Consider the following 14,265-nt stretch of genomic DNA (forward strand, 5'->3'; position numbering starts at 1 on the left):
TTTGCATTCTTGTAGCATTATCAAAACAGCATTTGTGGTTATATTTGTTTGGCCCTTCTGGCCGAATGATTGAAGTCATTCCTTTCAGTAACTTATTGTATTGGTCAATCATTAATGTGTTTTTTAATGTTTAATAAAATTAAATTGTGTTTGAAACTGTAACCTCATTTGGGTCTACTCTTTCACTCCCTGAGCCTTGAGCTCTGCTTACCTTACGTTTTGGTTAAGTTTTCCCATACCATGATGTATCAAAAATGTTTTACAGCAGTAGTTCCGTGGTTTTGTACAAGGCGTTTTGTATCGTTGGTAAGCAATACAGTTAATGTGGCAGAGTCTTTCGTAATAGTACACGGGTCGGTTGTACACTTGTCATTCCAGTTACGCTGCCTGCTCTGCCTTCTGATGAAGACAGTCAATCCCTACACCTTGCCATCTGGCACAACCGACAACAAAGAAACTCGGAGAGACCAGGTCGCTGGCATTGTCACTGGATGTGCTCAACGAGATTTTTTATTTCTCCATCTTCCGATGCGTGTGTGTCTCCCTCTTTCTTCTTGTCGCCTCACGGTACGATACTGGAGGAAAGAAAAGGGTGGGGGTACAATGTGGAATAAAAACAGAAAAAGAGGGGGGGGGAGGGGCGAAGGGAGAGACTGATGGGACGTCCTCAAATGCTGCTGGAAGACGAATTCGCGAGAACCGCACTTGTCACCGGTAAATTGCGACAAAGACAGGGGGCAGAAAGAGGTGTGCATGTGCGGACGTGTGTATGTGTGTGTGTGTGTGTGTGTGTGTGTGTGTGTGTCACGCGCGGGGGCGGTGGAGGCGTGCCTGCTGAATAGGTGCCGGAAATTGCAAAGAGAAAGCAAGGGGTGGGGGTGGGTGGGGGGCGGTGTGGTGTGAAAGAGAGAGAGAGAGGATGGGGGAGGAAGACAGAATGCTAGGCCAGCGACGGGCGTGAGGTGAGGGGCGCAGAAATAAAAGAACTGCGTCTTCCCGCGCTCCGCCGCGATTCGCGACTTGCCAGCCACGTCGATGTCCCCCCCGTCCTTTTATTTTTTTTCCCTTCAGAAAGCCGCGATCAACCAGCGGCGGTGGCTTCGGCGTGTGTCGCCGATAGAAAAACCGCCCACCGCCCACAACGCCTCGACCCGCCCGACCACTGGAAGGCGCAGGCTGGAGCGGCCTGGAGAATCCGGGCAGGCAGGCAGCCAGCAATAAGACACGCACACACAGTAATAACGCGGCCAAGTGCGTTGTTAGCTGCGCGGCGCGGCGCCGCTCTGATATTGCGGCGGCAGCCGCGGCGGCACTCGTTACGGGTTATATATTTGTTCCCTACCTGTCGCTGCGGAGATGCGGAAGCATCCCTTTTATTCCGCCGTTCCTGCTCGTCGCACACCTAACGAAGTCTCCAATCTTTTTTTTTTTTCTTTCTTTTCTTTTCGCGATCTAACTTCGATCTCGTAGATTTAGCAAGGGAGGAAGTCTTGCACGAATAATAAAAAAAAAGGACGAATGGAATATATACCTTAGGGGCTGCGAAGAACTCAAATCGCTTGATACGGGCAGGTCTTCAGGTCCAGATTGTATACCGGTTAGGTTCCTTTCAGATTACACTGATACAATAGCTCCCTACTTAGCAATCATATACAACCGCTCGCTCACCGATAGATCTTTACCTACAGATTGGAAAATTGCGCAGATCGCACTAGTGTTTAAGAAGGGTAGTAGGAGTAATCCGTCAAACTACCGACCTCTATCACTGACGTCGGTTTGCAGTAGGGTTTTGCAGCATTTATTGTATTCAAACATTATGAATCACCTCGAAGGGAACGATCTGTTGATACCTAAGCGGCATGGTTTCAGAAAGCATCGTTATTGTGCAACGCAGCTAGCTCTTTATTCGCACGAAGTAATGGCCGCTATCGACAGGGGATCTCAAGTTGATTCCGTATTTCTAGATTTCCGGAAAGCTTTTGACACCGTTCTTCACAAGCGACTTCTAATCAAGCTACGGGTCTATGGGGTATCGTCTCAGTTGTGCGACTGGATTCGTGATGTCCTGTCAGGAAGGTCGCAGTTCGTAGTAATAGACGGCAAATCATCGAGTAAAACTGAAGTGATATCAGGTGTTCTCCTGGGACCTCTGCTGTTCCGATCTATATAAATGACCTGGGTGACAATCTGAGCAGTTCTCTTAGGCTGTTCGCAGATGATGCTGTAATTTACCGTCTAGTAAGGTCATCCGAAGACCAGTATCAGTTGCAAAGCGATTTAGAAAAGATTGCTGTATGGTGTGGCAGGTGGCAGTTGACGCTAAATAACGAAAAGTGTGAGGTGATCCGCATGAGTTCCAAAAGACATCCGTTGGAATTCGATTACTCGATAAATAGTACAATTCTCAAGGCTGTCAATTCAACTAAGTACCTGGGTGTTAAAATTACGAACAACTTCAGTTGGAAAGACCACATAGATAATATTGTGGGGAAGGCGAGCCAAAGGTTGCGTTTTACTGGCAGGACACTTAGAAGATGCAACAAGTCCACTAAAGAGACAGCTAACACTACACTCATTCGTTCTCTGTTAGAATATTGCTGCGCGGTGTGGGATCCTTACCAGGTCGGATAGACGGAGGACATCGAAAGGGTGCAAAAAAGGGGAGCTCGTTTTGTATTATCACGTAATAGGGGAGAGAGTGTGGCAGATATGATCCGCGAGTTGGGATGGAAGTCATTAAAGCAAAGACGTTTTTCGTCGCGGCGAGATCTATTTACGAAATTTCAGTCACCAACTTTCTCTTCCGAATGCAAAAATATTTTGTTGAGCCCAACCTATATAGGTAGGAACGATCATCAAAATAAAATAAGAGGAATCAGAGCTCGAACAGAGAGGTATAGGTGTTCGTTTTTCCCGCGCGCTGTTCGGGAGTGGAATGGTAGGGAGATAGTATGATTGTGGTTCGATGAACCCTCTGCCAAACACTTAAATGTGAATTGCAGAGTAATCATGTAGATCTAGAACCATTAATTTCTGCCTCAATAAAACTGTATCACCTGTTCTAACAGCCGCAGATGTGAGTAACCAGGTGGATTCCATGTTTGTAGACTATCCTTGCGACATTTCTTCTATGTTGCGTAATGGTATTCCTCCCGGAAATATACTGCACGAACGAAAAAGCAGATGCACCGGTCACAGTTCCACTTACATAACTTAATTGTCCGCCCCCGGTAGCTGAGTGGTCAGCGCGACAGACTGTCAATCCTAAGGGCCCGGGTTCGATTCCCGGCTGGATCGGAGATTTTCTCCGCTCAGGGACTGGGTGTTGTGTTGCCCTAATCGCCAAGCACAAAATCGGTTACCTCTCTATTGTGTATTGTAAATAGTTCAGCAGGTTGGACATGGAGGTCTTAGTCTTAGTTTCTAGCTTTAACGTACCCTAATCTCTTCTAGTTAAGTTAGTTTTTAGGATGGTAGACGTTAAAGGCATGGTGAGCGACGGCCAGGATCTTGAGGGTCATTCCAAGATCCGGGCCGCCGCCCACAACCAGGTGACGGGCAATATTATACTTATCTCTTCTCTATTCAATTCTCTTCTTTCCTTCTTTCTAAATATTTAATTTAGTTTTGTTTATTAATATCTCAATTGGTTTTGTATTAGTTATAAGTTTTTATAATGCTGCACAAAAAAGATATCAAATGGATGTAAACAAATAGAGCCCGCCTCCACGTGGCGGGACACGGGCAACGGTGTGAGTGGGGACGGGAGCTGGTGTGGAGTCACTTTCAGTCACACCGGACCCCGGACCCAGTCACAGCGGCAAAGTGGCATCATACGACCCGCCATAAGAAATTAGACGGTGGGTCACAAAATATAAGCAGCTAGTGAAAAAAAAAGTGAAAAGAAAGTATCCTAATCATTATCATTTCATCCCCAACGACGCGCAAGTCGCCGAAGTGGCGTCAAATCGAAAGACTTAAACCAGGCGAGCGGTCTACCCGACGGGAGGCCCTCGTCACACGCCATTATAATTATTATTATCATCACATAATTTGTGTATTTGTCTCAGTGACATATTTAATAATTCGTTGATATCCTTCGGCCACCGGCCGCCTTCAACATACTGACGCAAAGTACACTGAGCTGACAAGCCATCCCATACCACCTAATATGGTATCGGACCTCCTTTTCCCGGCGTGATGCAGCAGCCCGACGCGCCATGGACTCAACAAGTCGTTGTAAGTCCCCTGCTGACATACTGAGCCATGCTATCTCTACAGCCGTCCAAAATTGCGAAGATGTTGCCGTTACAGGATTTTATGCATGAACTGACCTATTAGGTCCCATAACTGTTCGATGGAATGCAGCTGTGGCGATATGGTTGACCAAATCACTCCCTCGAATTGTCCACAGTGCTCTTGAAACCAGTCGCGAATAAGTGTGGCCGGATGACATGGCGCATTGCTGTTTGGGAATATTAAGTCCATGGTCTCCAGGTAGCCTAACACTTACTTGGCCACGACATGGTTTTCCATTCGTCTAGAGACCAACTGGTATGGTAAGGAGCCAGGAACGATGATGCAGGCGATGTCTTTCTGTTAGAAAGGCACTCGCGCCAGTCGTCTGCTGCGCATTAACTCGGCGCACTGTCCCAAAGGATACTACCGTAGTACGTCGCACATTGATTTCTGCGGTTATTTCACACAGTGCTGGTTGTCCATTAGCACCGACACTCTACGCAAAAGAAGCTTGAAAGAAGATTACTGTTAACGGAGTAGAAGATCCACGCAGTGGACACCAAATGAAAAAGCTACTCCTTATGTCTCTGATCTAGACTGCCATAAAAATGCGAAGGTCAATCAGAACCCAGCGAGAAGTTGTAGTCTAATTCACAATCTCTTTATTGATCTTAGACAAGACAACAAAATTATTAAAGAAACATCATACAAAAATATTTATTTAACAAAAGCCTTACTAAAATGTGATCTATGGTGGACAAAGTGATCTGCTGGGGATCGACACACGACACTAACCAGGACACTACTCGCTCTATCTCACTCCATACACGTGAATCCAGGTTATGCATCAAACTACGCCACCACCAAGCATCTATATTCTACCATAGCAAAAAAAAGGAAAAATATTGTTCGAGAGAACAGGGTGCTGAGAAATAGATATTATGGCCCTACGTCGCAGTAGAGAATACTTTACCATCCTACTGGTCAAGGCGGAACACTACTATTCGTTCGGCGACTGAAGTCATGGACGGCGGCAATCTGTTATTAAATGCGCGTTCCCGAAAAATGCAAGTACGCGGAATCGCGTTCGGTTAATTGAGAACGCAGGTACTTCCCTAAGAGCCTCTGAAACCCCGACAGATTCCAGTGTGCAGGTGGCCCCGTTTGCTGGTCTGCCAAACTAATTTGAATCTGTGCCACGACTGTGTGTGTCGGAATACGTCAAATGTTTACACGGCCGACTCAAGACAAATAAGTACACCCACGCATCACTCGTTGCGACCGGGATGATATAAGCGGTACCTCTGACAGTTCAGAAGGTGAATGGCACAGGCTCTATGTCGCACCCTAGCAAAGGACACAAGTCTCGCCGTTTAGGTAGAGACCGGCAATTCTTTACTTGCGATTTGCCAGTACAAGAGACTTGTACAAGAGTCACGATCTCCCTTTCTCTGTGTTGCCTCCTCAGCTCGGTTCCGAAGACACATTTCTCTTTTTTTGATTTCCCCCAATTTCGCACAAGCCAATCACGAGCTGGAGCCCAGCATTCTAAGGTCAGAATGGTCTTTGCACTGCAAACCGATTTGACTTAAAGTTAATTGGCAGAAAATGGAAAAAAAATTTAGCTTCGTGGCCTCTTTCCCACACGTGTGCCATGTCTTTTGCTAACACAATACAGGGTGGAAGCACAGCCCACCATAAACAGCTTGTTATCTCCCCTGTTGCGTCCATTTCAAAGTTTGAAAAGAACGGCCATAAACTCGCATTGACAAAACATGTTTTGAAACCGAGTCTGGACGTCTGGGCCCCAGTTTCCCTGTCCCACGGACATTTGCAGAACGTTTACATTTCTTTTGGCGGCTTGCTCGCTAACAAGGCATACAAGTCGCTGTCGGCGACTTTTCGGCGCTAGGCTGTATACCTGGATGTCTGGTGCCAAAGCTAATGTGGTTTGCACAATGCGACCGCTGCACGCGGCCGTCTGGAAATGTCTCTTCATCGTTTCCCAGAAAAAACGCGCTTTGTCGCCCCTCCAACGCTGTGCTTTTACTGCAGTCGTTCAAGTCGGTAACCCGTTCCTTTGAATGCAGATAAAGCTTACCGTATTTCTTACCCTAGAGCACACAAACAAGACCATAAACTGCTGCCCACCATTTCATCAGAATGTATGAAGTCAAATCGCCATAGATCGTATTCCCTTCACCGAAACAGATGTGAGAGTGCCCTGCAATCTCTCAAGCTGTTCCCGGCCGTTAAGTGAAGGCTGTCAGACACTGAGCTGTCCCTGGTGACAGGTAATTCCTTTTGACAATGTGGTTCTCTAAATATAGAACTTCCTAACGATTTCCGAAATGGAATGTCTCATGCGTCTAGCTCCACCTACCACTCCGCGTTCAAGTTCTATTAATTCCCATGGTGCAGCTATAATCACGCCGTAAACCTTTTCACACAAATCATCTGAGTGCAAATGACAGCTCCGCCAATGCACTGCCCTTTTTTACCATGTGTATGCGATACCACCGCCGTTTGCATACGTGCATATCTCTATTCCACGACTTTTGTCTCCTCTGTGTATCTCGTCAATATTATTGGTGAAAATCGTAGGAACATGTTTTCTGAGGTCTGCTGGATTTCTTTTTGCGTTCAGAACGTGTTCGATGTGTTGAAATGTGTATGAATCTAGCGCAGTCACTTGTCGTCATATATGTGAGCTTCACTTAGTAGAAACACAGGCCATGCTATGTATATGAGGCTTCATGTCGTGTAAACATCTTGTTTGCATGTGGAGATGCACTTGTTATTTCCACTTGTTTTCCATCACTGGCTTTCCAAAACTCGTCTTAGATCAAAGGTTCTCTGAATGTCGTGTGCTCTGTTTACTTTTAAATGCCGTGTGTTGCTGTATTTTGTTTTATTTTTAAAGTATTATACTCATTTCTTTATTATTATTTGCTTCCTCCTGTCCATCTTCGCTACCTTCCACAAGCCCTTCTTGCAGTCTGCCACTCCCCTATTTAAGTAGCGGCCGTCTCTGACCAGTCTGTCTATATACTCTCACGACGACAGTAGTTTAAGTGCACGTTATTTTTTTTTTTTTGGTCGATGGACTATGTGCTACATTACACTATTTACCTTATCATGCAAACTTTGCTGAAGCCTCAAAAAATGCACATAGTTGTCACATTTTGTTGCTGCCTAGCTGCTTTTATAATAATTTTCTATGTGTGGCCGACGAGATAACTGCGCTCCCTATAGGACCACAAATGGTATCTAATTTCTTTGTCTGTCATCCAACACATCCAGAAAGATTCACTTATCCACAATAATGTGAGCTACGAGGTTTTAGTAAGAACTCGTGTGCCTACAACTGCGGTCGGATGGAAAATTGTTTTCAGAAAATTTATGTTAACACTTTGGCCCAAAAATAAGTATGATGTATCTTTCTTTATTTTCAAAATAAACAAGTTACTCATTCACAATGGTCCCTTATATTAATTACTGGGCGTCTAACGAACCAGTGATTATCAGACTGTGATCTCGTGGAGTTAGAACTCTGAAGACAAACATATATGGGTCAGTCAAATGAAAACGAGATACAGGGTGTTCCCAGAAATGCAACGAAGTTCAAAGGCTGTAGAGAGTGTCTTGAGGAATAAATCGAGTACAATAAGCCGTGTCGAGTAACGTCATCCAAGGACGCTACAGAGCGTCAAAGTTACGCTCGCCGGCACTTGCCGCCATATCACCCCTTCGGCAGCACGCGTGACTTTGTACGCTGACGGGCTATCGGCGGAACGCCTCGCAATGTTGTTTGTTATTCAGTGATCCCGACTGACTGCCACTGTCTCCAGTGGAGAAGATGGAGCTAGCTGTTGTGAAGAAAAGGTACTGTCTCCTATGAATGTGATGCTCTGTTTGATTGTTGGATAACCGTTTCGGACATTGGCTTCCATCCGCAGATTTTTTCTGCTTTATACCGGAAAACGCTGGAGATTTTAGAGGGCTCCAGGAGAAAAATAAATCGCAGATGCAAAACCACGCCCGAAACCGTCATCCACCGAGGCAATGCAGCATCGCATTCATATGATACAAGACTTGTCTAATCGGCAGCTAGGTACATCTTCTACACTGGCGATCGTGGGAGTCAGTCGCGATCACTGAATATCAAATAACACAGGTCTATTGCGAGGCGTTCCGCCTACGGTCCATTTGCTGTGGAAAAGGCGGCCTAGTGGACGACCCGCCTGTAACTTCGACGTCCTGTAGCGTCGTTTCATAACGTTTCCGGACACGAGTTCCTGTCCAATATTTGTTCCTCAAGACACCCATACAACCACTTCAAGTATGTCCCAGTATGTCTGGTAAATTCTCTATCTCGTTTTCATTTCGTTGCCTCATATACGTTTGTCTTCGATTGCATACTTCAGAGTACAATATCCTCAGGTTCACAGTTTACTAGTTTGTTGGATGTCCAGTAATTAATGTAAGAAAGCATTATCAATCAGTTACGTGTTTATTTTGCGAATGAAGGAACAGTCACGATACTTACTTCTAGAGTAGTTAATCTAATTTTTTTGAAATCAGTTATTTATCGTACATGAATACTGCAGCGATCCCGATTCCTCGCAGTGTATTACGGTAATTTACTATGCCGCCTCTTGTGAATCTTTTCTCATCTGTAATTGAAATCTGAATCTTCAGCGACCCATATTGTAACAGGCATTGCTTTCTGAATATATGATAAAAGGACATTTTATTCTAGTTTTGACCAGTACTCCTGTACACATATGTGACACTTTATTCTAAACACTCGGTATACCTACAGCCCCACCTACATTTACAAATGTACTACCCGAGCCACCTTTCTGTGCGTGGCGGAGATAGCTTCGTACACCACTGTTACTTCCCAGGTTTTCTGTTCCAGTCGTCAAAGGTGCGTGGGCAGGAAGATTGGTACTGAGCCTCAATGTGAGCCTCAATCTCTCTAATATTATATTAGAGGTCTTTTAGCGAGATATACGCAAGGGAAATCAATATGCCGTTTCTCTCTTTTGCTCGCAATTTGGACACTAAATCCCCGCCTGTAAAGACAACACCTCTGTAATAGCGTTTGTCACTGGAGACGCCGGCCGGGGTGGCCGACACAGTCCGGCTTTCGCCACCGTGCAGTGCGGACGTGTTGTTGTTTCCGCCTGCGGAGCGCGCGCGCTCGCTATTGTTCACATTTCCGCGGCCGTCACTTACGTGCATTAGAACCATGGCCAACCGTTTCAGAAAATCAACATTACGATTCACCTTCTGCAACGACTACGCACGACCAAAGGCCTTGGAAGTGGAACGCTTCCTACGCGACGTTGCTAAGATCCCAGCTTCCGACATCTTGGGCATCCATTTGTCCATATAGAGCAGTACGGTGTACGTCAAAGTCGTCAGTGACGCGGTATGTGAAAGGATACTTCGTGACACCAACCATGGATTACGCTTTTGCTATGCCGACGGCAATGTCGGAGCGGTCACTGTCGACCATGCCGGCTTAGGAATGCCATACGAGTTTTCGAACTCCCGTTCGAGCTCCCGGCGGAAGACGTTATCGCGGCTTTCCGCCCATATGGCACTGTACATGGCCACACTGCCGAACGCTGGGCGCAATTCCAAACGTACCCCGTTCTTAACGGTGTACGGCAGATCACCATCGATCTCCATCGCCACGTGCCATCTTACCTGCAAATTAGCGGGTGCCGCGTGGTTGTCATATACGACGGCCAAACCGAGACCTGTTCCGGGTGCGGCAAAGAAGGCCACCTCAGATCTGAGTGTCTTCAGCGACGAATCACCCAATTGCCAGCCGCTACCGTAGCACCTCCGGCTCCGACGGCGGTTTTACCGATCACCTACGCATCGGCGCTCTCTTCTCCTCCCACCGGCCGCCGCCCGTCGGCCCACGTACCGGTGACTCTTCCAGCTGCTACGGATACCGCCGGGACCGACACGTCGCGCTCAGAGCCTGGTGCTACTCCGGTGCCACTAGCAACAGCGACGACTTCCGACCCCCACCCGCCCGGCCATATGGACGCCCCTTCATTTGACGTTCCCGCGACGGCCTTCCTCTCAGAGCGACGCGACTCCCTTCCGTCTTCCGACACGGAGGGACCAACCCGCAAACAACGTTCACCTAAGAGGCGCAAGAGGAGGCGCCGTACGGTCTCGGAACGAGACGGATCACCACCCCCCGATGCTCCAGAGGCCGTCCGACACGACGAGGCCTCGGAGAACCTACACGACGACACGAATGACGACAACATGACGTCGACTGTGGCTGTGTCGATGCCTACTCTACTGGCTCGCCCAGGTGCTCCTGAACCAATGGACTCCACCGCTGCGACTGCCGCCGAGACGTCCTCCGCCCCTACGACCGACGTGGAACGTACGACCATCACAACGGCAGAGCCTTCAATGGTGTGGAGTGAGGACGTCGATGAGGAGCCGGACCACACGCTGGGGACAGAGTTACCCCAGACGGAAGCATCGCTACGCCGCTGATAATGCCGTCAGGTGGCGTACGGCACGACTCGCCGTTACCTCGCCCCTCTTCATCCTCCGCCGGTGGAGTTCCCCTCCACGGCGGGGTACGGCTCCAAACCTACCGAATAGCGACGATCAACACTAACACCATTAGCTCACCCGCGAAACTTCAACAGCTGCAAGAGATGATACGGGCGTCGGACGTCGATATCGCACTACTAAAGGAAGTATACTTGGCCACACTTCCAGACGTCGCGGGATATAACACTTATCCTTCTCCTGGTGACCACCTGGGACGCGGCGTAGCCATCTACGCCAGAGAAGGCATTCCAGTGACCGATATCACATACCTCCCATCTGCCAGAGGAATGGCCGTCACCTTCATGGGGACGCGTATCGTCAACATTTACGCTCCGTCAGGCTCCACCCGCAGACGCGACAGGGCACTCTTCTATTCAGAAGAAATCGCTCCTTTGTTTCTTGGACGCTGCGACCATTACTTGCTTGGGGGTGATTTTAATTGTGTCTTGCACCCCAAAGATCAAGTGCCCCACTACAACACCTGTCAAGAACTGCGTCTTATCGTCCGCGATCTGTTGCTCCGCGACACAGGAAGTTCAGCACGGCGACGCGCCTGGATATACTTACCAGACGAGTCACTCCGCGAGCCGCCTTGATAGGATTTACGTCTCCCGGGAACTCACACCTGCAGTCCAAGGTGCAGAACTTTGGCCCCTGGCCTTTTCGGACCACTGTGCCTGCATCTGCAACATTCTCTTCCCCAAGCAAGTGGTCTGGCGTAGTCGTGCACCGTGGAAGCTAAACACCACCCACCTTCATGATCCCGAATGTCTTCAACGTGTTACCGAGACATGGGCCACCTGTGAACGTCGCTTACCTACATACTCCACGACCTTGACCTGGTGGCTGGAATGTGCCAAACCTGCCATTCGACGTATTCAGTATGGAAAGGAAGTAGCTGCGTGGCGCCGGCACACTACCCACCATGCATCATATCGCCTCCGATAGGAAACATCGACGACAACAACTCATCACCGAGATCAACACCTGTCACGGCCAGCACGTCACTTGCCAGGCCGAAATCGGTGGAGAACGATGTTTCATGAACTGCTGACGATGGGGAACCCCGTACCGCCGTCCTTCGTCGCGGCAATTATTATACCCATCCACAAACCGACACCAGGCGTGACGACTGCACATTGCCGTCCCCTGACTCTGCTTAACGCAGACTATAAAATTTTTACACGCCTACTGGCAACGCGATGCCGCAAGGTCCTGCCCAGCATTCTATCCCCGGAACAGACAACTCCGGGCGGCTCAGTTAATATGCAAACGGCGACAGGAGAATGTCACAATTTAATTGCACTGGCAGCGGCGTGCAGACTCCGCGCCGCAGTGGTTGCCCTTGATTTTGACAGCGCATTCGACAAAGTGCGGCAGCTTTTTCTGTTCTCAGTGATGAACCGCATGGGTTTTCCACCAGCCTTTATCGACGTGATCCGGCGCCTGTACGGCACCGCCGAATCGCTGATTCAGGTTAATGGCCGTGTGGCGGAACCAGTGGCGATCCGGCGTTCCGTACGGCAAGGCTGCCCACTTTCGACCCTACTCTATGCCATAAGCCTGGAGCCACTCATCAGGAGTCTGACGAGCCACCTTTCTGGTCTCACTCTGCGACAGCACAGTTTTCGATGTCGTGCGTATGCGGACGACCTCCTCCTCTTGATCCGCTCACGGAGTGAAACACACACGGTACTTGATTTGATATCAACGTACGGCACTGCAGCGGGCAGTAACATGAATGTGGCTAAATCCGCGGCGATGCCCATTGGACGCGGCCTCTCACACGACGACTTAGCACCTCTCCCGTGTGTACAAAAACTACGATACCTTGGTATCATTTTCACCTCCACCGTGCGCCGCTCCGCTGCCAACAATTTTCGGTGTCCACTGCAAACAATCCGCACGACGGTGCGACAAAATCTTCTCCGACGATTCGATTCTTTACAACGTGTCCAATACCTCAATCAACATGTGGCGGCCAGAATGGTCCACATCGCACAGGTCCTCCCGCTGCCATCAACAATTGGACGCAGCCTCCAGGCTGCCTTCGGATACTTCCTTACGGCCGGTACGCTCTTTAAGTTCCGCTACGACACGCTCACCCTTCCCATGCGAGCGGGAGGCCTCGGCCTTGTCTATGTGCGACTCCGAGCGGCGTCCTTGTACATGTCCACCATGCACAAGCAGTGGCACGGGGGCGCCTCCCTTACGCGCAGCTTGCTGGAAATTCTTGTGCCCGCGACCATAACACCACCAGTACCAGTCGGACACATCAAGCACCATCTGACGCACAGTTCTGATTTCATCGTCGACTTCAGTTATGCTCACACACACTTATCGACCACGCGTTCTCCTCGACCTAAAGATTTTTACACCCCACTGCTTCGTTCCATATCCAGCAACAATATCGAATTCAGACATCCGTCCAAGCGGTGGCCCACGGTTTGGCGTCATATCCACCAGCCTTTTTTTCCCTCCAACGTCCGGTCAACATGGTACCAAGTCGCAAATGAAAAATTCGCCACAAATCATCGCCTTTACGCCATCGGACTAATGGACTCACCACTTTGTTCCATTTGCCACCTCGTGGATGACGATGTCCATCAACTGACTTGTGCTGCCACCAGTGACGTCTGGAAACTAGCCCGACAGTTCGTTGCCTGTTTACCTCCGCGTTCCGCCGGACTCGATTGACCCATGGACTTTTATCCATCCTGAGAATACTTATTTCCCCGCCGCCAAAAATCATGCGATTGTATGGGTCAAGGGATGAACGATCACCTACATGTATAACGATGGCGACAAATCACGCCTTGATTTCCGGCAGTACTTACAAACCACCCACAGTCAAGTCGAACACCGACCGCGCTACCACGCCTTCTTCGCCAATTACCTACATGCTATCTTTACGTCACCCCCGGTCAGTTGGATGGTGCCACACGCCGACAACACTCCCGCCCCCCCTGCTGACATCTGTGACTCCCCGCGCTACTTTCTATATTGTAACCCACAGTGGAGTAGGCGCATGGACACGCGCCCCCTTTCTTTTATGCAATATACCAGAACACACTGGTTTTTCCCTCACTCCACTGTATATTGCTTCACACCTCTTAGCTTACATCAGTATTATTATTCTTTTTTTCCTATACCTTGTTCATAAAAACAAAAATTGCTCGCTTTGTACGAGTATAATGTCTTGTGTTATTTTCGCCGGAAGGATGGCATTTCTGTTGTATTTCAGTTTGTACCAATAAAGACCTTTTGTTAATTTCCCTGTTCCTGGTAAAAAAAAAATCATGATTGAAAAAAAGAGCGGTTCTAGGCGCTACAGTCTGGAACCGCGCGACCGCTGCGGTAGCAAGTTCGAATCCTGCCTCGGGCATGGATGTTTGTGATGTCTTTAGGTTAGTTAGGTTTAAG

Source organism: Schistocerca piceifrons, chromosome 9 (genome assembly GCF_021461385.2).
Source record: "Schistocerca piceifrons isolate TAMUIC-IGC-003096 chromosome 9, iqSchPice1.1, whole genome shotgun sequence".
NCBI classification, from domain to species: Eukaryota; Metazoa; Arthropoda; class Insecta; order Orthoptera; family Acrididae; genus Schistocerca; species Schistocerca piceifrons.